The 21741-nt window shown below is 34.3% G+C and overlaps 1 long non-coding RNA gene across 1 annotated transcript in view; it reads left to right on the top strand.

Annotated features, from left to right (window-relative positions):
* Positions 1-11651, top strand: part of LOC145518166 (uncharacterized) — a 55525-nt gene extending 43874 nt beyond the window's left edge. The window contains exon 3 of the long non-coding RNA XR_014062668.1: positions 6266-11651. This is a non-coding gene — a long non-coding RNA (uncharacterized LOC145518166). The remainder of the gene's footprint in view (positions 1-6265) is intronic.
* Positions 11652-21741: the final 10090 nt, after the last annotated feature.

Here is a 21741-nt window from a genome sequence, read left to right as displayed (position 1 = left end):
TTTTTTTTTTTCTGCCTTCCTTTGAATTAACTAGTATTTTTATCATTTTCTTTTATTTCCTGTATTGATTTATCACCCATAACTTTCTTTTGGCATTATTTTAATAGTTGATGTAATGTTTATAGTATATACTTTAACTGCTCACAGTTTATACTTACTTTATTTTTTTAGTTTACTTTCAAATGATAGTATGCTAATTAATGTATAATAAAATATCCTTAGAATGTACTTCTATTTATCTCTTCCTAGCCTTCATGTTCTGTCATATATTTAGCTTCAACAGCTGCTGTAAATGCTACAACATGCATAAATAGTGAGTTAGCTTTTAATTATTTAAATAATAATAATACTTTACAATTATTTATGGATTTACTATTTCTGATGCTTTTTGTCTCTTGTATAGATTCTAGTTTCCATATGGTATCATTTTCCTTCTGCTTACAGCTCTTCCTCTAATATATTGCTACTTCTGTATGTCTGAATAAAATCTATACTTCACCTTCAATTTCTCAAAAATATTTTCCCTTGGTAGTAGTTGTTCAGTCACTCAGTCATGTTCGATTCCTTGCAACCCCATGGACTGTAGCACACCAGGCTTCCCTGTCTATCACTATCTCCCGGAGTTTACTCAAACGCATGTCCGTTGAGTCGATGATGCCATCCAACCATCTTGTCCTGTGTCATCCCCTTCTCCTCCTGCCTTCAATCTTTCCCAGCATCAGGGTCTTCTCTAATCAATCAGCTCTTTGCATCAGGTAGCCAAAGTACTGGAGCTTCAGCCTCGGTCCTTCCAATGAATATTTAGGGTTGATTTCCTTTAGGATTAACTGGTTCGATCTCCTTGCAGTCCAAGGGACTCTCAAGAGTCTTCTCCAACACCACAGTTCAAAAGCATCAATTCTTTGGCACTCAGCTTTCTTTATGATCCAACTCTCACATCCATACATGACTACCGGAAAAACCATATCTTTGACTAGACAGATCTTTGTTGACAAAGTGATGTCTCTGCTTTTCAATATACTGTCTAGGTTTGTCATAGCTTTTCTTCAAAGGAGCAAGCATCTCTTAATTTCATGGCTGCAGTCACCATCTGCAGTGATTTTGGAACCCAAGAAAATAAAGTCTGTCACTGTTTCCATGTTTCCCCATCTATTTGCCATGAAGAGATGGGACCAGATGCCATGATCTTAGTTTTTTTTGAATGTTGAGTTTTAAGCCAGCCTTTTTACTCTCCTCTTTTACCTACCATCAGCAACAGGCTCTTTAGTTCCCTTTGCTTTCTGCCATAAGGGTGGTGTCATCTGCATATCTGAGGTTACTAATATTTCTCCTGGTAATCTCAATTCCAGCTTGTGCTTCATCCAACCTGGCAGTTCTCATGATATACTCTGCATAGAAGTTAAATATGTAAGGTGACAATATACAGCCTTGACATACTCCTTTACCAATTTGTAATCAGTCTGTTGTTCCATTTCCAGTTCTAACTGTTGCTTCTTGACCTGCATACAGGTTTCTCAGGAGCCAGATAAGGTGGTCTGGTATTCCCATCTCTTTAAGAATTTCCCTTAGTAAATGATATATATAAGGTGACTTTTCCTTTCTTTCCCAGTAGTTGAAAGATGTTGCTCTACTCTTTTTCTACTTGCATTGGAAATTCTGTTCCATCATAGTTTGAATTCTTTTCTTCCACCCCAGTCTCCGCTCTGTGCAGCTCCAAACAGCCACATGCTTGGCTGCTTGAAGTTGTTCCACGCTCCACTGATGCTCTGTTCATTCCTTTCATTCAGTCTTTTTTCTCTCTCGTTCGCTTGTGGTTTAATTTCTTTGCTATGCCTTCAAGTTTACTAATTTTGCTTCTGAAGTATCTCATCTAACATTTATCACCTTTAGTACCTTTAGTATATTTTTATCATGAGATGTAGTTTTCATGCTTAGAATCTCAGCTTGGGTCCTTTACTATTTCCTTCATCTCTCTCCCTAACATGTTCAATATTTGATCTGGCTTCTTGATGGAGTATGCAAAAGAGTTATAATCTATTTTTTTTTAAGTCATTGTCTCATAATTCTATCATTTGTACCATTTTTGAGTCAGTTTTGTTTGATTTCTCTCCCTGCTATGAGTTATAGTTTTCTGTTTCTGTTGCCTAATACATAGTTTTTGATTAGATGCCAGACACTACAACTTTTATGTTGTGTATCCTCAAAATTTCTGTATCCAGTGAAGATTACTGAGCTTTATTTATTAATTTACTTGGAAAAAATTTCACTCTTTTGGTCTTGCCTATGAGTATTCTTAGATCAAGCAATATTTAGTGTTTTCCCCCTTTACTGAATCAAGATCGTCTTAGCACTGTTTTCAGTGACCCACTAATATGGGGTTTTGCTCTCTGGTTGGTGGGAAAAGTCACTCATTCAAGCTTTATTTGAGTGTCAGGCACTATTCTCCCTCATCTTCTCACGTGGTTCACTTGCCAACCATTTTTAGTTTCCTCACCCATTTGTGCTAATCAGTACATGATTCTATACTTGAAGTGGACCCTCTGCAGATTTCTGGAGTTCTTTGCCCACCTCTCCTCTTCCTGTGCTTGAGCCTGCACACTATTGATACCTTGACCTGCCTACCCACTCACTGCCAAATCCCTGTTTCCATGGGTCTACCCCATGACCTCAGTGTCTCCAGCGAGAGACCTAGAGCAGCATTGTGAATCAACTCATTTGATAATTTCCCATCTCTGAGGGATCATTATACTCCATTGTCTGATACTGAATTCCTTGACACCCATTAATTTATATAGAAATTATGGATTTTTCAACAGAGAGGATGCAGTGCCAATTCTGTTCCAGTTACTTTGTTGTGGAAGGATGGAAGCTGCTGTACCCTCTGAATGACTGTTTAGCAAATCAGTTACTTCTACACTGAAATCAGTTTTCCTCATTACTTTCACATGTAACTCCATTACCTTTCACCATTAATTGCTGCAGGAAAAACATTATTGTAAGCCTTATTAATATTATACTAGTTAACATTTTTCCTGATATTTGTTTAAAAAGACTTCTTTATTCCTGTGTTCAGTGTCTCAGCATGGAACTGCCTATGCGTAATTTTTCCCCATGAATACACTGAGTGCTATTTTAACATGATGCTTTTCAAAGAAAAACATTCCCATTGAAACTATTGTTTTCACTCTGAGTGTCACTTCTTTGCTGTTTCCTCCATTCTCTGTCCTCAAACTTACCAGAAAAATTTTAGCTTACCTGCTTTTCTACATTTTTAATCATTTTTATCTTGTGATGCTTAATTCTGTGTAATTTTTCTCAATTTTATATTATAATTTACTATTTTTATATAGTGTAGAGTCTATTACTCTATCCATCTTTAAGTTTTAAAAAGTTGAATTTTTCATGTCAAAGAAATTGAATGAATTCACTTTCATATTCCAATTAACTAATTTCATTTGATCGAGTTTTATTTCATAACTTATTTTTTATGGATGTGATTTTTTAATTTATTTCTTTGAAGATAAATCTAAAATATTTCCTAAAATTTTCTTTATAATTCATGAACAAAAATATGTTAATGCTTTGTCATAGTTATATTACTTATCTTTCATAAATCAGAGTTGTTTTTTTTTTTTGCTTTCTATTGGTTTTTATATGCTCATTTCAAATGGGAGGCATTTATTTTTTGTTTCACTTTTAATTTATTTTTCTCACTCTCTCCTCTGTGCTCACCCCTTCTTAAATAGGGACTGTGGGGTTGCTTGCTCAAGGGTAACTGCTGCTGCTTCTAAGTCACTTCAGTCGTGTCCAACTCTGTGTGACCCCATAGATGGCAGCCCACCAGGCTCTGCTGTCCCTGGGATTCTCCAGGCAAGAACACTGGAATAGGTTGCCATTTTCTTCTCCAAGGGTACTAACTTCTGGTAAATTACACTTTGGCAGCCTCATGATTCAGCTGTAGGTTATAGACAGAATGTTTGTGACAGCTGATAATTATTGTTTATTACAGGCTACTTATTGAGAACTGATGCAACTACCTCCCAGCTTCCCACCTTGAAACTACCTTTGCTTCCAAATTTAACACGAACCCCTTCTATTCCTCTTAAGCATCTAGAGTCAAACCACTATCATCCTTTCCTAATTTATAGCATAGTAGGCTCAACACTTAGTCACCACTTTACTGATTCCTTCTTTTTCTAATCTAAAAAAATACCATTTCTAAATCTAGATATACACATCTTTAATTATGTTGACTATAATTGATGGCTGAAAGTAGGATCCAAAGCATACATTTATTATGCCACTATTTTGGTAAAATCATTAATCAGATTATTTATCATCATGAAACCAATATATCAATTAAGAGCTATATGAACAACACTTTCATTCATTCTAACATTTTTTCTAAAAACAGCAGGAAAAAAAATCCTGAGAGAAATTCACAACAAAGATGATTTTCTAGCCTCTCATATCTTTTTGATATGTTAATTTTGTAAACCAGGAGACAAACATTAGTAATTGTTCTTAATTGAAATGGTATGATTTCTAAAAATCAATTTTTTTTCAGAGCAAAAGCCATGAAGGTCAGCTATTTATAATATGAAACACAGAAATTAGACTAAAATACCTTAGTCAAATATACCTACTTCCAAAGAATTAGTTATAAAAATACTTTTTCAAACTTCTAACTTAGAAAGCATGTATCCAATTAACCATTGCCTTGAAGGCTTTTCTACTTGGACCTCTTGAGGTAGAGGTCAAACAGAAGAGTTAATTGCAAATTTCAAAGTGGAATTTTAGGACAAATTAAAGTATTGCTCTCAGAAATCTGATTTGTCATAGATACCTTGTAATTTGCCTGAAGATTTACTCCACCAATGTCTCCATGTAAAGTAGTTTTGTATTGGCTAACAATGCAGGATAGTAAAAGATAAATTAGTTTAATTACTTCATTGAATGTATGGTCTCAATTTGGCAGGCCTGTTTAATGATAGATTAAAAGTGGAAAGATATATGTTGTTAAGAAAAATAGCAGGATTACTTAACCTTAACAACAGCATAATCTCAACCCCAAGCACAAAGTTAACCATATTTTGATATGCAGCTCAGCTAGGGGGTACTATTTAAATAGATAACTCATGCATGCCCTAAGACTATTATTATCTTGAATAATTATAACCAACCTCCTCTATCCCATCAAATTTCACTAGAAAAATTCCTCTTTCTAAGGAAGACAGCAAGATTAGCTCGCTCCCTATCATTTAGTCTCTTGGAGAATCTCTCTGGGATCATCACACCACCAAACAAACACCAGAAATTGAATTAGCTTGTTCAATGTGTGTTTAGGTCAAGTTGGAATAAGACAAAAACTAGATCCTGACTCCATAGAATGGTTCCTTTGCTCTTTGGCATACATCCTCCTTTTTCTTGAAAGGAATAGAAAAAAAAAAAAAAAACACCTTGGAAAAGAGTCCTTTATTCATCTACTACTTTTCTGCTATAATCATCTTTACAGAGTATAGCTGCTAAGATTTGCAGTGACTTATGCTCAGGAAGTATTGCCTTTAAACAAAGATCAAGAAAACCCCACATATCAAACTATCAAGTGCACACACACAAAAATGTAGTTCAAAAAATCACATGGATATCTATGTTTCTGGGGATTTAGTACTCAGAGATGCTTCAGTATAATCTGTATACCTGCAGGCCCAGGTAAATGCTTCCCAAATCCCTTGCCCTCTGTGCTTAAAGCAAGAGTTTACTCTGTCCAAATGCCATGGTCTTCTGTGGCTTGTGCCTCTATACTTGTTGAAGATGAACTATGATTTGGAGTATAGAGAGGGACTGAGCAACTAAAAAGCATAGGATTCTCATCTTTTCCTTTGAATGAATGAAATAAATATTTCATAATAAATTATTTTTCTTAGAATTGTTGAAAGTTCATTTTTCACCCATATTTGTATTCCAATTTGTGACCTTGAGTATATTCACAAATTATTGAAATATTCTGCACTTTTGAAAGTGGCAGATGAGGAAAATTTAGTAAATTGAGCAATCTAATTTCTATTTTTTAGATGACTGTAAGTTAAATTAATGGAGAGCAGTCCCTGTTTCCACATGCCATGTTAGTCCATTCGCTTTGCTATATAATCTTGCATTATATCTGATTTATTCATGCACTCACTTGTTTGAAGCGTTTGCATGTTTTATTTTGTGAAGTGCTACTGTTATCATTCTTGTACATGTCCCCTTTTTATATGTGCAGGCTTTCTCCTGGGTATCTATCTGTGATTGGGATTGCTGAAGTAAAATGTGAAATGCGACACCAGTTCTTGATCTTGGCAACTAGATGGGATATTGAATGCTAGAAATGTGAGTAGCTTTATTTTTTTAATGTAGTAAATGGAATTAAATTTCAATTTATTTAATTAGAATTTGTAAAATGTGTCAGTGTATTAGAAAATGATACATATAATGGCCAGTAATAAAGCCAAGCAAGGAGTTCTTGGAGTCCTGGAGATGGGGGAGAGAGTGCATTTACAAAGAGAAGATCAGAGTGTAAGATGCTACTTGGTCCTATACTTGAAGAAAGGGTGGGGGAAGCCATGAGGAATCTGGAGGAAGAGGTTATAGACACTAAGGCTATGTCATGCCTGAATGTTTGAGAAAGAGTAGAGAAGTTCATGTGCCTCAGTGATGTGAATGAGAAGGAAATGATAGAGATGAGGTCTCAGAGGTAACCAGAGGAGGATGTGGGTAGCTCAGGGAAAGGCCACTGTGAGTAGGCTGGTTTTTACTCTGTGTGAAAGGAGGTGCCATCACATGTTTTAATTGGAGGAATGGTATCATCTGACATGATTTTTCAAGGACTACTCTGGGATCACACTTGAGAGTGGAACACAGAAGGGTGCATGTGAGTCCAAACCTAAGAATGAGTCTAAGAATATCTTTTCTCTGTATCGGTCGTGGTGTGTGTCTTTGGGGAGGAAGCAGGCATGTTTATTACCTTGGTCTGCTGGTAGAAAGGAGACAATGGACTTTCACTCCACTTCATCAGTGGAAATAGTGTATAGAAACATCTATCTATAAAATAAATGAAGCCCCTAACTTCATCAACCCATAAAACACTATTCCACACATGAAATGGTTTCACTAAGAGTCCTGCTTGGTAATAAAATGATTTTTCCAACCTAAAGGATGACTGGAGGGGGTTAAGAGTTGAAATGGTATTGCTGTCTGACAGCTAAGTGGAGATGTCATGGGCCATGAGAGAGTGAACACTGAACTGGGGAAAATTTGGTCTAATCTTCAAGGCATCTGAATTTATTATTGTCATATAAAAGAAACTCTATTCTGCTTCTGAATCTAGATGAGATATTTCTCCAAAGTCTGAGGAGAAAAGTTTTTCCTAGACACTAATACTTTTCCTAAAGATTTGGTTTAAATTTTTTTGCAGAGGTCATTAGAAAAGTTTTTGTCCTGGAAAGGGTACTAGGTCAATAGAGTTTTATCTGAAGTTGCAAGTGCTCTGAGTGCTTCAGAAGCAGATGCTTATTTCTGCAGAGGTATCAGACATTGTCCTTGTAAAAATATTACCCTATATGGTAGAAAATAAAAAACAAGTATTATAGAGTGCCTTACTTTCTGCCAAAGGTTATTTGGAAACTTCTGAATGATGAGGTCAGTTCTTTGAACAGTTAATGTTGTTCTCAAGATTCTATTTGATACAAGTAAAAATTACAATAGACAAAGTTTAAAAATCAGTTCAAGAAGTTGAAATGTGTGAATCTGTTATTTTTATGACTTTATATAAAGTGAAAAACACGCATAAAATTGTAGACAGTTTTATGAAGCATTAGAAAGTAGGAAAGAATATTCTTATTTTGAATATTTATGAAGAATTCATGGAGAGAATTCTTTAGAATATATTAGGAAAGACTTGAAAAAATTAAAATCATTCTAATAAATATCAAATATTTTGTGACATAAGATGGTTTTTAAGTCTGCTCCCTGCCTATCTATCTATCTATCTATCTATTTACCTACCTATCCAGTTTCTTTGTCTTACATTTAGAATGTAAAGGTTTGGAAAATTAAAGAGAGTTAAGGAACTCCAGAAGTGAAATATCTAGAGAAATAAGGAAGACTTTGCAATTCTGAAAGGGTTGGTCATTAAGATATTATCCTTATTAAAAAACAAGTAGCTAAATAGATGGCTAGAAAACATGCCGATGGAAGAAAAGCATCTGATACAAGGGACCACCTGGGACCCTCCCTCCTCCTCTTGCATACTCACAGCACTGCTTAGACATAGAACATAATAGAGAGGTTCTGTTCAGACAGGGAAGTTATGAAGCAACTGCTGTGACGTACCAAGCATAATGGATTTAAAGGTCAAAAACAATTCCCGGCCCTGTCTTTCTTTTTCCTTATTTACCAACATTAAATAACTCAAATACAAATTGGATGAAGGTGTGAAGGAATGATCCCACAGTCATTTCTGGCCATCTAACGTAACCAAAAGTTTACCGTGGCTGATTCCTCTGGTCTGTGTGTTATGGGAAAAAAAAAAATAAGTTGTTCTGGAGAGTACATCATTTGCCAGCATGTGAAGGCTATTTTTGTTATGAGAAAGCCTCACTATGAAATTTGGTTGGTGGCAAGATTATAGAAATCTTCAAAGCCAGGTGCATCCTCTCACCTGGGGCCCTAGCGTACGGCAGAGGCAGAGCTAGTGAGATGCCGTCACCCACAGGGATGAGCCAGAGAGGGCACACGAGGCAGCGTCAGGGTTCTTCTGGCAGCTCTGTTGGAACTGAGGTCTGGAGTATCAATGGCTAGGTTCAGTAGTGCCAGCAGCAGTAAGAGCATTCTAGTCATACTGGTGCTAAGTGGCCAAGCCTATGGTCTCTTGATGCTTCTGATTCCAGGGAGATTTCAGAATCTGCTTCCCTGGGTTTCTCTTTCAATGAGCCAGTTGATATATTTCTAAATTCATATTCTCCCTGTGTGGCTGCACTGCATTTCTAATGTGTGCAGCCAGCAGCCAATAATGCTGACTGAGACAAGCATTGAGAAATGTTTCCTAGATTTCAACAACTTTTGCTTATAATTTGATAATTTTAATAGCCTTTCACTTTTCATGCAAATAAATATCTGGTAATTTGATCATTTACATGGTATTTCCTTAAGAATTGGACGTGGAGTTGTGATTGAATGACATGAGTGAAAAATAGATCTTATTAGTTAATATTGTGTTTTTTTAACTTAGTGATTTTGGGGGGATTGATCCTAAATTGCTTTTTCTCAGTCAATAGGTTAATCTTGTTAATTGTTTCATAATAACACATAATTTCACTTCTGTGACTTGGAAATATTTATTCCAATCTTGAGCATTCAATAAGCGAAAATCATCTGTACTTTGAGACAAATTTATTTTTTAAAGGTTACAAAGAAAAGAGCCATCTTATAAGAAAGACTTAATATTTCCATCTTCTGCCTCTTCTTCGATTTCTAAACTCTTTAAGTGGAACCAAATAACCACAAACACTAGGGAGACACGATCTTTCTGTGACAAGTTTAGAATAAGTAGATGAACCTCAGGGGGCAAATTTGAAAGGAAATATCCTAAAGATAATTAAGTACATTTTTCAAACTAAGGAAAAATACCTGTGTGGGGCATATTTTTGTTGAAACTCAGTTTTCAACAGGATAAAGATTACTGTTGCAGGTTTTCAATAGAGATTGCCTTGAGAATCCTTCTCTTTGAAGCTTGTCCCTGAGTTGCATATAAAATTTGCAATAACAAAGTGATTATTATCATCGTATTCTTTTTTTTTTCATATTTAACATACCTTGTAAGTGAATCTATACCAAACAAAACACAGTTCCCCGTTAGCTAAACTTATACTTTCACCTTTACTTCAACCAGAATGGAGAATTTAAATTAATGGAATAGTGAGATGTGTATGGATAAAAGAAAAGGTTGAAAACTAGGGCCTCCTGGATTTTCTTAATTCAAATCCCACCTGATCTCTTCTTTTGCTGTGGTACAAAAGTTGGCCTTTGTGTGACCAAGTATAAAACTGGCCCAAATCTAAGCAGAATCTCATTTTTAAAATAAATACTAAACTAAAACTCTTAAGAATATGAATTGCAAAGATGCCCTTATGGCCGCAGTTTTCATGGTTGGGGACAGTGCAGTGATTTGGAATAGAAACAGTTACATGTGACGTACTTTGCTCATCTCATGCGCAGTTTGCTGGTAACACATTCAGACACGTTCAATGTCGAGATGCTCTTTATAGAATGTTGTAAACACAGCTGTAAATATGCACTATTTCTTTTAAATCTTCATTTTTATTGCCATTATGCATAGTAGAGTTGTAAGAGTTTCACCAGGGATTTGTGTCAGGTTTGAAACATGCCCTTGAAAGATTTTAGTAAAGAAAGGAGATATCCAGATTCATGATCCTGAGGTGTTTCATCAAAATCTACATTGAATACAAGTAGATTATAATGTGACCTATGATTCAGAAATGCAGTAAATAAGGTAGCAAGGAAAAATGCAATTGAAGAGGTAGTGATCTAGCACTAAATATTCAGATGAATATCATATAAATGCAAATAGTTATTTCAATTAACTGTTTGCATCAGTCAAACAGGAATTTATTTTTGAGCTCTTCATTAACAAAACAATGAAAGACCTGACATTTCTTATCAGCTTCCATATATTTGTTTATTCAAATTATATGCATTGATTTCCTATTATGTGCAATGTGAAATGATTTATTACAAAATTGAATTAAGTGTGAGAACTGACTCAGCATAGTAGGCTGATGTGACACCATAAGATAAAAGTCAATTTTTTGTTTAATTGTTCCCAAACGTTGCCACTTTTAGCCAACAAATAATTATTTAAATGTTCAAAATTAAGCAATTATGACTCCAAAACAAATTGTTTCTTGAATAGGAAAAATAAATCCTGAAATGTACTGCATTATATAATAACTCACTACAAAATTTAAAATTTATAAACATAAAAATAATGTTTTGCTTGCTTTATGGCACACAAAGGCCAGTAAACTCGAGTTAACATATGAATAATTTAGTGTACAAATTTTAAAAATTGGGTGAATGCTACATTAAATATAGGAACTTATTTTGAAAACATTTATAACCAAAATATGTGTACAGAACACATAACAAAGTTTGTTATTATATACATACTATTTCCAGTTTGTATATTCTTATGTTCTTGAAATAATTTGAACATCTAAAGGAAAAATATAAAGCAAAGTTGTTTTGATTTTATTAGTATGTATTTTTTCCTTCACTTTTAAAATAAGTATATAATTCCTTTCCTCACCACCTGTGAAGCAGGTATTATTATTTTCATAATTCAGATGACAAATAGAGAGGTTCAGAGGTTATGACTGAGGCTACTGAAATAATCAGCAGTGGATTCACAGTACAGATACGTATTCATAAGCAACTTTATTCAAAAGCCACAGGGCATAAGTATGTGATACTCTATCTTTTTTCTTACTCATGTATTTTCCTACTCCTTCCTGCTCTTTCCAAAGCTTTAAAGGAGAGTTGTATAATTATATCTCAAAATAGCTCTTTAAAATAAGCAATATAAAAATAAATAAAATTTGGAAAAGTAAAAACTACAGTATATAATATACTTTATTAAGTGGCTGGAGCATCTGCACTTGAGTATATTTTTAGTTGAAATCTCAGTGAAATAAAATGACTCAAACATAATGCTTTAGAATGACATTTTTTAATAGGGAAAAAACAGTAAAAAATGCAATTTATTTAGACTAGATATGCTAACATTGAAATGTAAATGTTCACACACACATTTGAAGAAGATAATGGAATATGTGAAAAAAATTGTGAAATCTGCATAGTAACTAACGATGTGGAAAAATTCATAGTGGTTTGGATGTCTAATATTTTTAAGTAGCCTAAGAAATTGAGACAGGATAATTTTCTATTTGGAAAAAAAAGTCACATTATTTTCCTTTTTGACAATTGATTATTTTTCATATAATGTTAACAATATAAATTACATTATAACAGACATTACATCAGTATTCAAAGCTCAGTTTTTAATTAAAATTCTCATGAGCTACAGGCAAAGTGAAAATTAGTGCCTTGGAAAATTGAGGTGAGAAATTCTCCCAGAAATGTTTAAGAAAACTAGAGACAAAATATGAGAAAAAAAAAATCAATATAAAGTATAGAATTAAAAGAACTGATTTCTCTCTGAGGAAACTTTAAAGAAATGGATACTGAGAAGGAAAGAACATATATTTATAGTAATAATATTAAGTGTCTGATTCCAGAGATATAGAAAAGCATAGTTTAATATATTTACCCTGAAAGGGCTGGTTCATAAAGCTCCAAAAAAGGAAAAACAAGAAATAACTTGCTAGGGAATTTTAAGAATATCAGTGACAATCTCCCAGAAAGAAAACAGAGATCACATAAAAGGAAAGAATATGAGATCAACATCATGTTTGTCAAGTACAGCACTGAATGGAAGAATAATACAAGGCAATTTCCCTGAATTGCTCTAAGGAAAGCACTTTACCCAGTCATTTAAATGCATAAGTGCTAAATAAAGAGACGCCAAGCATTCAAGTCCTTAGAAAACTTACTGTATAAAGAACATATCTAGAAGAAAAACTTTCTTTTATAAATAGGCAGTGATTCACAAATATAAACACAAGACACGACTGTTTGAGATTACAGGAAAAACATAAAAGATATGCTAAGTTTTTAAACTTACTGGGAGAGTAAACATAGTGATTAAGTTTTAACACCGATAAGGAGAAAAGTAGAAACACGGGCCTCAAAAAAATTAGAAGAAAATTATAGCAAGTATAAATTTACCTCTAAATGTAAAAATGGCTAACATTCTAAAATCATCACATTTTTGAAAGAACATATATTGCATCCAAATACAAATATGCACACAGTTTAAAGAATAATAAAAACATGAGCACGCTTGTTCTCCACTCCCAGATTGAGGAATAGAACCTCAATAGAATGTTAATGGGGGTTTCCTTTGTAGCTCAGTCGTTAAAGTCTGCCTGCAATGCAGGAGACCTGAGTTTGATTCCTGGATCGGGAAGATCCCCTGGAGAAGGAAAGGGCAACCCACTCCAGTATCCTTGCCTGGAGAATCCCCATGGACAGAGGAGCCTGGCGGGCTATAGTTTATGGGGTCCCAAGAGTCCGACACAACTAAGTACACAGCACACACAATGTTAATGGACCTTTGATTTTGATTCATCTTTTTTCCTTCTCTCTGGAAGTAATCATAACCAGGAATTCTTAATATTTTTGATTTGGTTTTATGGTTTTACTACATATGCCTCCCACTATCTATTATCTATCTATAATTTTGCTGCTTTTTTATATAAATAGAATCATATATTTTAATTATTTTTCATTTATATTAATAGTACATTTTGAGACTCAATCGTACTTATGCATCCAGATTTAGTTCACTTTTTAAATTGCTTTATAGTCTAATATTCTGTGGTATGATTATACTATAACATAATCATCCATTCTACTATTCTATTAATGGATATTTAGGCCACTGTTTTTTTGTTTTCCTATTCTGATAAATGCAGCTATGGAGAAAAGTCTTCTAGTGCAAGGGCTTTGTTTGTTTGTTTGGGGGTTTATTTTGGTCTGTTTTTTTTTTTTTCTTTTGGTTTTGGTTTGTTTGGTTTTTGGTAGGGTTTGATTCCTGGGTCAGGAAGATCCCCTGGAGAAGGGACAGGTTACCCACTCCAGTATTCTTGGGCTTCCCTGGTGGCTCAGATAGTAAAGAATCTGCTTGCAATGTGGAAGACCTGGGTTGAAGACCTGGGTTAGATCCCTGGGTTGGGAAGATCCCCTGGAGGAGGGCATGGCAACCCACTCAGTATTCTTGCCTGGAGAATCCCCATGGACAGAGGAGCCTGGAGGGCTACAGTCCATGGAGTCACAAAGGGTCCAACATGATTGAACAACTAAGCACAGCACACAGCAAAACTTAAATCTTGCTTATTCCATGGACATATGGGAAAGTTAACTTAGGTAATTTCCTGTAGACACAACTGAGAATCATAGGAGAGACTTAAATCATCTTCCTAAAGTGGTATATAACAGTTTAAACCAACCTCCTGATATCTGACAACTCCCATTGTAATAATCAATCATTATCAAGATTAAACTACCTTCTCATTTCCACCTTATAAGCCAACCCGCAATGCTTGCCTCTGAGCTTCATATCAGCTTTAGATTTGAAGACTTCCACTTCTCAGTCTATTATTCCATGCAATAAATTCTTACTGATACTATGTTACTGATCTGATGTTATTTTTTATGGTTTCTGGATTTTTGATAACACACAGAGTTTCAGCTTCACTAAGATTGCTGAATTGTTTTACAATGCACTTGTACAAGATTACATTTTAAAACCGCTGGTGTGTAATGAGAATATCTCTTATATCACAACCCATTCCTTCTGTATATGGTCATTTTCTGCTTTGTTTTATTTTTTAAAAAAAAAGAAGTTGTAAATTTTACTACAGATAGCGTAATCAATACTTTCCATTATGGTCGGTGCCATTTATTGGATTTAAGAAATCCTTAACCACTGGAGGAAGAGAAAGTACATGCCTGTAGTATCTTGTAAAGATGTTTTGTCTGCCTTCTCTTGCCACAATACCCTGGAGTCTTAAGACTGTTGGTGACTCTTATTCTATTTTTCAGGAAAGTCTTGGCTATTTCTTGCCCTTTGTCCTTTCATATAAATTTTAGAATCAGGTTATTGAGTTTTAAAAAAATATGATATTGAGATTTTGATAATGATTGCATTCAACTTCTCTAATGATCAACATGGGAAGAATTGACACTTTCACACTATCGAACCTTGCAATCAAACTCATGGTAAATTCTCCCTTTATTTATATATACATTCAGTGTCTCTTAATGAAGGTTTATTCTCTATAAGGAAATAGTCTCGTATAAAATTTTGTATATCTTAATTTGTATGCAGTGATAAGCATTTCTTAGATTACATTAAAAATACTATTGCTAGTGTATAACTTTGCAATTGACTTAATGTTGTTAATCCAAAAAGCTTGGTACCTTTACTAATTCTAAAATTTCCGTTGGCTTCCTTGGGGTTATCTGTACGGATAATCATGTGATCTGAAAACAATGATGCTTTCACTTTCAGTTTTTTTCTTTTCTTGCCTTAATGTTAAGAGTGTTTACTACAATGTAGAACAGAAGTGGTGATAGTGTATGGTCCAAAAGTAACTGCTATAAATTTTTTTTAATATTTTATTTTCTTTATTTTGTGATGCTCTTCATTAAGGCACGTATTTTAAATTTGTAATAACTTATTTTACTCACAACTGGATATGGATTTTTATCAAAAGCTTTTTTTGGTCTATTGAAATAATTACATGTTTTATTGTTTTTCCTTTTATCTGTTAAACGGAAATCAACCCAACTATGTCAGGCTTACGTTTTTTTAATTCATTACTAGATTCATTTTGCTAATATAGTACTATGTGTTAAAAACTAGGATGGTAAATAATTTTCTTTTCTCCTATTACTTTCCTTGTTAGATCTTGGTATTAAGGTTTTGTTAATCTAGTAAAACAAGATGACAAACACTCCTTCCTTTTCTATTCTCTGTAAAAGTCTATGTAAGATTGGGATCATTTATATTTTTAATATTTGGTAAGACTTGCTCCTAGGGCCACTTGAGTCTAGCATTTCATTCATGTAAAGATCTTAAGGTACTGGCTGAATTCTTTAATTGATAGCAAACTATTACAGCTTTCAAGTCAATCATGACTCTATCTTGGTAGGCCATTTCTAAATTTATTTTTATTTTACAATGTATTAGCATGATGGTTGTCATATCTTATAATGCTAATTTAATTTCTGGAACATCTATATTATTTCTCCTTTTTCATTTGAAATATATGCATATATTCTTTGTATATGTGTGTTTGTGTATTCATATGTGCATGCATATGAGTAGCATATGCATGTTTTGTTTTTTTTAATCTATTTTATTCTTACGTTCACAGAACCAACTGTATAGGCTAGGTTATGCTGTGGGTGTAACAATCCCAGACTTTTAGTGGTTTAAACTTAGTTGATTCATTGTACTTAATTTCTATTACAATTCAGCATCCTTCTTTTGTTTGTTTGTTTGTTTTTTAGGTTTATAGCATTTGTAAAGTTTATTCTCAAAATTATAAAAAGAAAAGGAGAAAATATAGTAACATAAATACATTAACTGACAGATTAACTACAGATAGTATGGTCTGGCAGTGAGATATACATGTTTAAGTCATATGACTTTTGACAACTTCTTTGAATCTTTTTAGGGTGTCTATGCAACTCTATATTATTATTTATAATCAGTCTTAAGCTCCCTCCCTGACTCCTGGCCAAGTATAACAGCTTCATCAGTTGCTGTGATTAGTGTCTACTCATAGATGCTCAGAATTTGAAGGCCTTTGGAAGTCTTCTTGCCTGTCTCCATTCTCCTATTCAGTTTTCCTCTCCTTCTTCCTCCCTTCCCCACTCTGCTATATCTGTTTTGTTTGTTTGTTTGTTTTTAATTTATTTATTTATTTTAGTTGGAGGCTAATTACTTAACAATATTGTAGTAGTTTTTGCCATACATTGACATGAATCAGCCATGCACTTACATGTGTTCCCCATCCTGAACCCCCCTCCCACCTCCCTCCCCATCCCATCCCTCTGGGTCATCCCATTGCACCAGCCCTGAGCACTTGTCTCATGCACTGAACATGGACTGGCGTTCTGTTTCACATATGATAATATACATGTTTCAATGCTATTCTCTCAGATCGTCCCACCCTCACCTTCTCCCACAGAGTCCATAAGACTGTTCTATGCATCTGTGTCTCTTTTTCTGTCTTGCATATAGGGTTATCATTACCATCTTTCAAATTCCATATGTATGCGTTAGTATACTGTATTGGTGTTTTTCTTTCTGGCTTACTTCACTCTGTATAATGGGCTCCAGTTTCATCCATCTCAATAGAACCGATTCAAATGTATTCTTTTTAATGGCTGAGTAATATTCCATTGTGTATATGTACCACAGCTTCCTTATCCACTCATCTGCCGATGGACATCTAGGTTGTTTCCATGTCCTGGCTATTATAAACAGTGCTGTGATGAACATTGGGGTACATGTGTCTCTTTCAATTCTGGTTTCCTCAGTGTGTATGCCCAGCAGTGGGATTGCTGGGTCATATGGCAGTTCTATTCCCAGTTTTTTAAGGAATCTCCACACTGTTCTCCATAGTGGCTGTACTAGTTTGCATTCGCACCAACAGTGTAAGGGGGTTCCCTTTTCTCCACATGCTCTCCAGCATTTATTGCTTGTAGACTTTTGGATAGCAGCCATTCTGACTGGTGTGAAATGGTACCTCGTTGTGGTTTTGATTTGCATTTCTCTGATACTGAGTGATGTTGAGCATCTTCTCATGTGTTTGCTAGCCATCTGTATGTCTTCTTTGGAGAAATGTCTGTTTAGTTCTTTGGCCCGTTTTTTGATTGGGTCATTTATTTTTCTGGAATTGAGCTGCAGGAGTTTCTTGTGTATTTTTGAGATTAATTCTCATCCTTTGCTTCATTTGCTATTATTTTCTCCCATTCTGAAGGCTGTCTTTTCACTTTGCTTATAGTTTTCTTTGTTGTGCAAAAGCTTTTAAGTTTAATTAGGTCCCATTTGTTTATTTTTGCTTTTATTTCCAATATTCTTGGAGGTGGGTCATAGAGGATCCTGCTGTGGTTTATGTTGGAGAGTGTTTTGCCTATGTTTTCCTCTAGGAGTTTTATAGTTTCTGGTCTTACGTTTAGATCTTTAATCCATTTTGAGTTTATTTTTGTGTATGGTGTTAGAAAGTGTTCTAGTTTCATTCTTTTACAAGTGGTTGACCAGTTTTCCCAGCACCATTTGTTAAAGAGATTGTCTTTTCTCCATTGTATATTCTTGCCTCCTTTGTTGAAGATAAGGTGCGTGGATTTATCTCTGGGCTTTCTATTTTGTTCCATTGATCTATATTTCTGTCTTTGTGCCAGTACCATACTGTCTTGATGACTGTGGCTTTGTAGTAGAGCCTGAAGTCAGGCAGGTTGATTCCTCCAGTTCCATTCTTCTTTCTCAAGATTGCTTTGGCTATTCGAGGATTTTTATATTTCCATACAAACTGTGAAATTATTTGTTCTAGTTTTATGAAAAACACCATTGTTAGCTTGATAGGGATTGCATTGAATCTATAGATTGCTTTGGATAGTATACTCATTTTCACTATATTGATTCTTCCAATCCATGAACATGGTATATTTCTCCATCTATTTGTGTCCTCTTTGATTTCTTTCAGCAGTGTTTTATAGTTTTCTATGTATAGGTCTTTTGTTTCTTTAGGTAGATATATTCCTAAGTATTTTATTCTTTTTGTTGCAATGGTGAATGGTATTGTTTCCTTAATTTCTCTTTCTGTTTTCTCATTGTTAGTGTATAGGAATGCAAGGGATTTCTGTGTGCTAATTTTATATCCTGCAACTTTACTATATTCATTGATTAGCTCTAGTAATTTTCTGGTAGAATCTTTAGGGTTTTCTATGTAGAGGATCATGTCGTCTGCAAACAGTGAGAGATTTACTTCTTCTTTTCCTATCTGGATCCCTTTTATTTCTTTTTCTGCTCTGATTGCTGTGGCCAAAACTTCCAAAACTATGTTGAATAGTAGTGGTGAGAGTGGGCACCCTTGCCTTGTTCCTGACATTAGGGGACATGCTTTCAATTTTTCACCATTGAGGATAATGTTTGCTGTGGGTTTGTCATATATAGCTTTTATTATGTTGAGGTATGTTCCTTCTATTCCTGCTTTCTGGAGGGGTTTTTTTATCATAAATGGATGTTGAATTTTGTCAAAGGCTTTTTCTGCGTCTATTGAGATAATCATATGGTTTTTATCTTTCAATTTGTTAATGTGGTATATTACATTGATTGATTTGCGGATATTAAAGAATCCTTGAATTCCTGAGATAAAGCTCACTTGGTCATGATATATGATCTTTTTAATATGTTGTTGGATTCTGTTTGCTAGGATTTTGTTAAGGATTTTTGCATCTATGTTCATCAGTGATAATGGCCTGTAGTTTTCTTTTTTTGTGGCATCTTTGTCTGGTTTTGGAATTAAGGTGATGGTGGCCTCATAGAATGAGTTTGAAAGTTTACCTTCTTCTGTGATTTTCTCAAAGAGTTTGAGTAAGACAGGTGTTAGATCTTCTCTAAATTTTTGGTAGAATTCAGCTGTGAAGCCACCTGGTCCTGGGCTTTTGCTTGCTGGAAGATTTCTGATTACAGTTTCCATTTCTGTGCTTGTGATGGGTCTGTTAAGATCTTCTATTTGTTCCTGGTCCAGTTTTGGAAAGTTATACTTTTCTAAGAATTTGTCCGTTTCTTCCAAGTTGTCCATTTTATTGGCTTATAGCTTTTGGTAGTAGTCTCTTATGATCCTTTGTATTTCTGTGTAGTCTGTTGTGATCTCTCCATTTTCATTTCTAATTTTGTTGATTTGATTCTTCTCCCTTTGTTTCTTGATGAGTCTGGCTAATGGTTTGTCAATTTTATTTATCTTCTCAAAAAACCAGCTTTTAGCTTTGTTGATTTTTGCTATGGTCCCTTTTGTTTCTTTTGCATTTATTTCTGCCCTAATTTTTGAGATTTCTTTCCTTCTACTAACCCTGGGGTTCTTCATTTCTTCCTTCTCTAGTTGCTTTAGGTGTAGAGTTAGGTTATTTATTTGACTTTTTTCTTGTTTCTTGAGGTAATCCTGTATTGCTATGAACCTTCCCCTAGCACTGCTTTTACAGTGTCCCATAGGTTTTGGGTTGTTGTGTTTTCATTTTCATTCGTTTCTATGCATATTTTGATTTCTTTTTTGATTTCTTCTGTGATTTGTTGGTTATTCAGAAGCATGTTGTTTAGCCTACATATGTTGGAATTTTTAATAGTTTTTTTCCTGTAATTGAGATCTAATCTTACTGCATTGTGGTCAGAGAAGATGATTGGAATGATTTCAATTTTTTTGGAATTTACCAAGGTTAGTGTTTGTTTGTTTTTAAATTATAGATCCTCTCACCAGGTTGTAGGCTGAAAGAACACCCTCCATCAGGGACTTCTCACTAGTCACCAGTGCCACCAGTGCATAAATTGAATGCACGCTCAAATTCTAAGACACTGCTGTGCACAATTCCTTGGCCAAAATGAGCTGCAAGGCTATCCTTGAGTTCAGTGTCATGGAAAGCAATTGGAAGGAGAATAAAGATAAAAGGTGAAAAGTTCTAAAGATGTCCATTCAGACCTTTGACTTTATTGATACTCTTTTCATTGATTTCAGCTTTATATCTATATAAATATATCTGTATCTATATATCACATCTTCTTTATCCATTCATTTCTTTGTAGACAGTTTTGTTTTTCCCATATCTTGGCTATTGTGAATAATGCTCCTGTGACCTTGCTAGTGCTTGTTTTCATTTCCTTTGGATAATAACTCAGAAATGAGATTACTAGATCATGTAGTATTTCTATTTTTTAATTTTTTGAGGAACTTTGATATTATTATCCATAGTGACCTTACCAGTATATATTCCAACTATTAGTGCATGAGGGTCCCCTTTTTTCCACATCCTCACCAACACTTGTTATCTCTTGTCTTTTTGATGGTAGCTATTCTAACAAGTGTGAGCGTGGCTCACACTATCTCAGTGTGTCTTTGATTTGCATTTTCCTGATGATTAGTAATATTAAACACCTCTTCCTTTCCCTGTTGGCCATCTGTATGTCTTTTTTGGATAAATGTTTATTTAGATCCTCTGCCCACTTTTAAATTGGGTTTGGGTTATATGATCTCTTTAGGTATTTTGGATATTAACCCCTTATCAGATACATGGTTTGCAAATATTTTCTCCCATTCCATGGGTGACTTTTTCATTTTGTTGGTGGCTTATTTTGCTATACAGAAGCTTTTTACATTTTCTGAACAAAGCTAGGTTCTTTATAAAGCCCTTTAAATTTGATGTCACTTCTAGTATGAAATTTTTGTAAACTTCCATCTTTTAAATCACAAAATCAAACATTAACTTTACTGTTTCCACACCCAATATTAATTTGGGATTATTCACCTTTATGTTTTTCCATTTGTATTGAAAAATAATTGAAATATATCACTATAAAGTTAAAGCTATACAACATGACTTGTTTACACATATTGTGGAATGATTACAATAGATTGAGTAAAGATACAGTAAAAAGAAAGGGAACAGACATTTTTCCTTGATGGGAGATCTTAGGATCTACTCTATTACAACTTTACTGTATATCATAGAGCAGTGTAAACTATGGTCATCATGCACTTTACATCCATAGTAATTATTTATCTTATATGTGGGTTATTTGTACCTTTTAGTTGTTTCCTCCAATTCCTCCTCCCACCCACTTTCCTCCTATAAACACAAGTCTTATCTCTTTTTCTATGAGTTTTGTGTTTGTTTTTTTTTTAAATTTGATTCTACTTATAAGCAAGATCATACATTTGTCTTTTTCTTACTGGTTTATTTCATTTAGCATAATGTCTTCAAGGTCAAAATGTACAT

This window comes from Giraffa tippelskirchi, chromosome 8, assembly GCF_054371585.1.
Source record: "Giraffa tippelskirchi isolate mGirTip1 chromosome 8, T2T-mGirTip1v1.2.pri, whole genome shotgun sequence".
Lineage (NCBI taxonomy): Eukaryota > Metazoa > Chordata > Mammalia > Artiodactyla > Giraffidae > Giraffa > Giraffa tippelskirchi.
The sequence above is the reverse complement of the archived record's forward strand: the minus strand, read 5'-3'. Positions and strand labels throughout refer to the sequence as shown.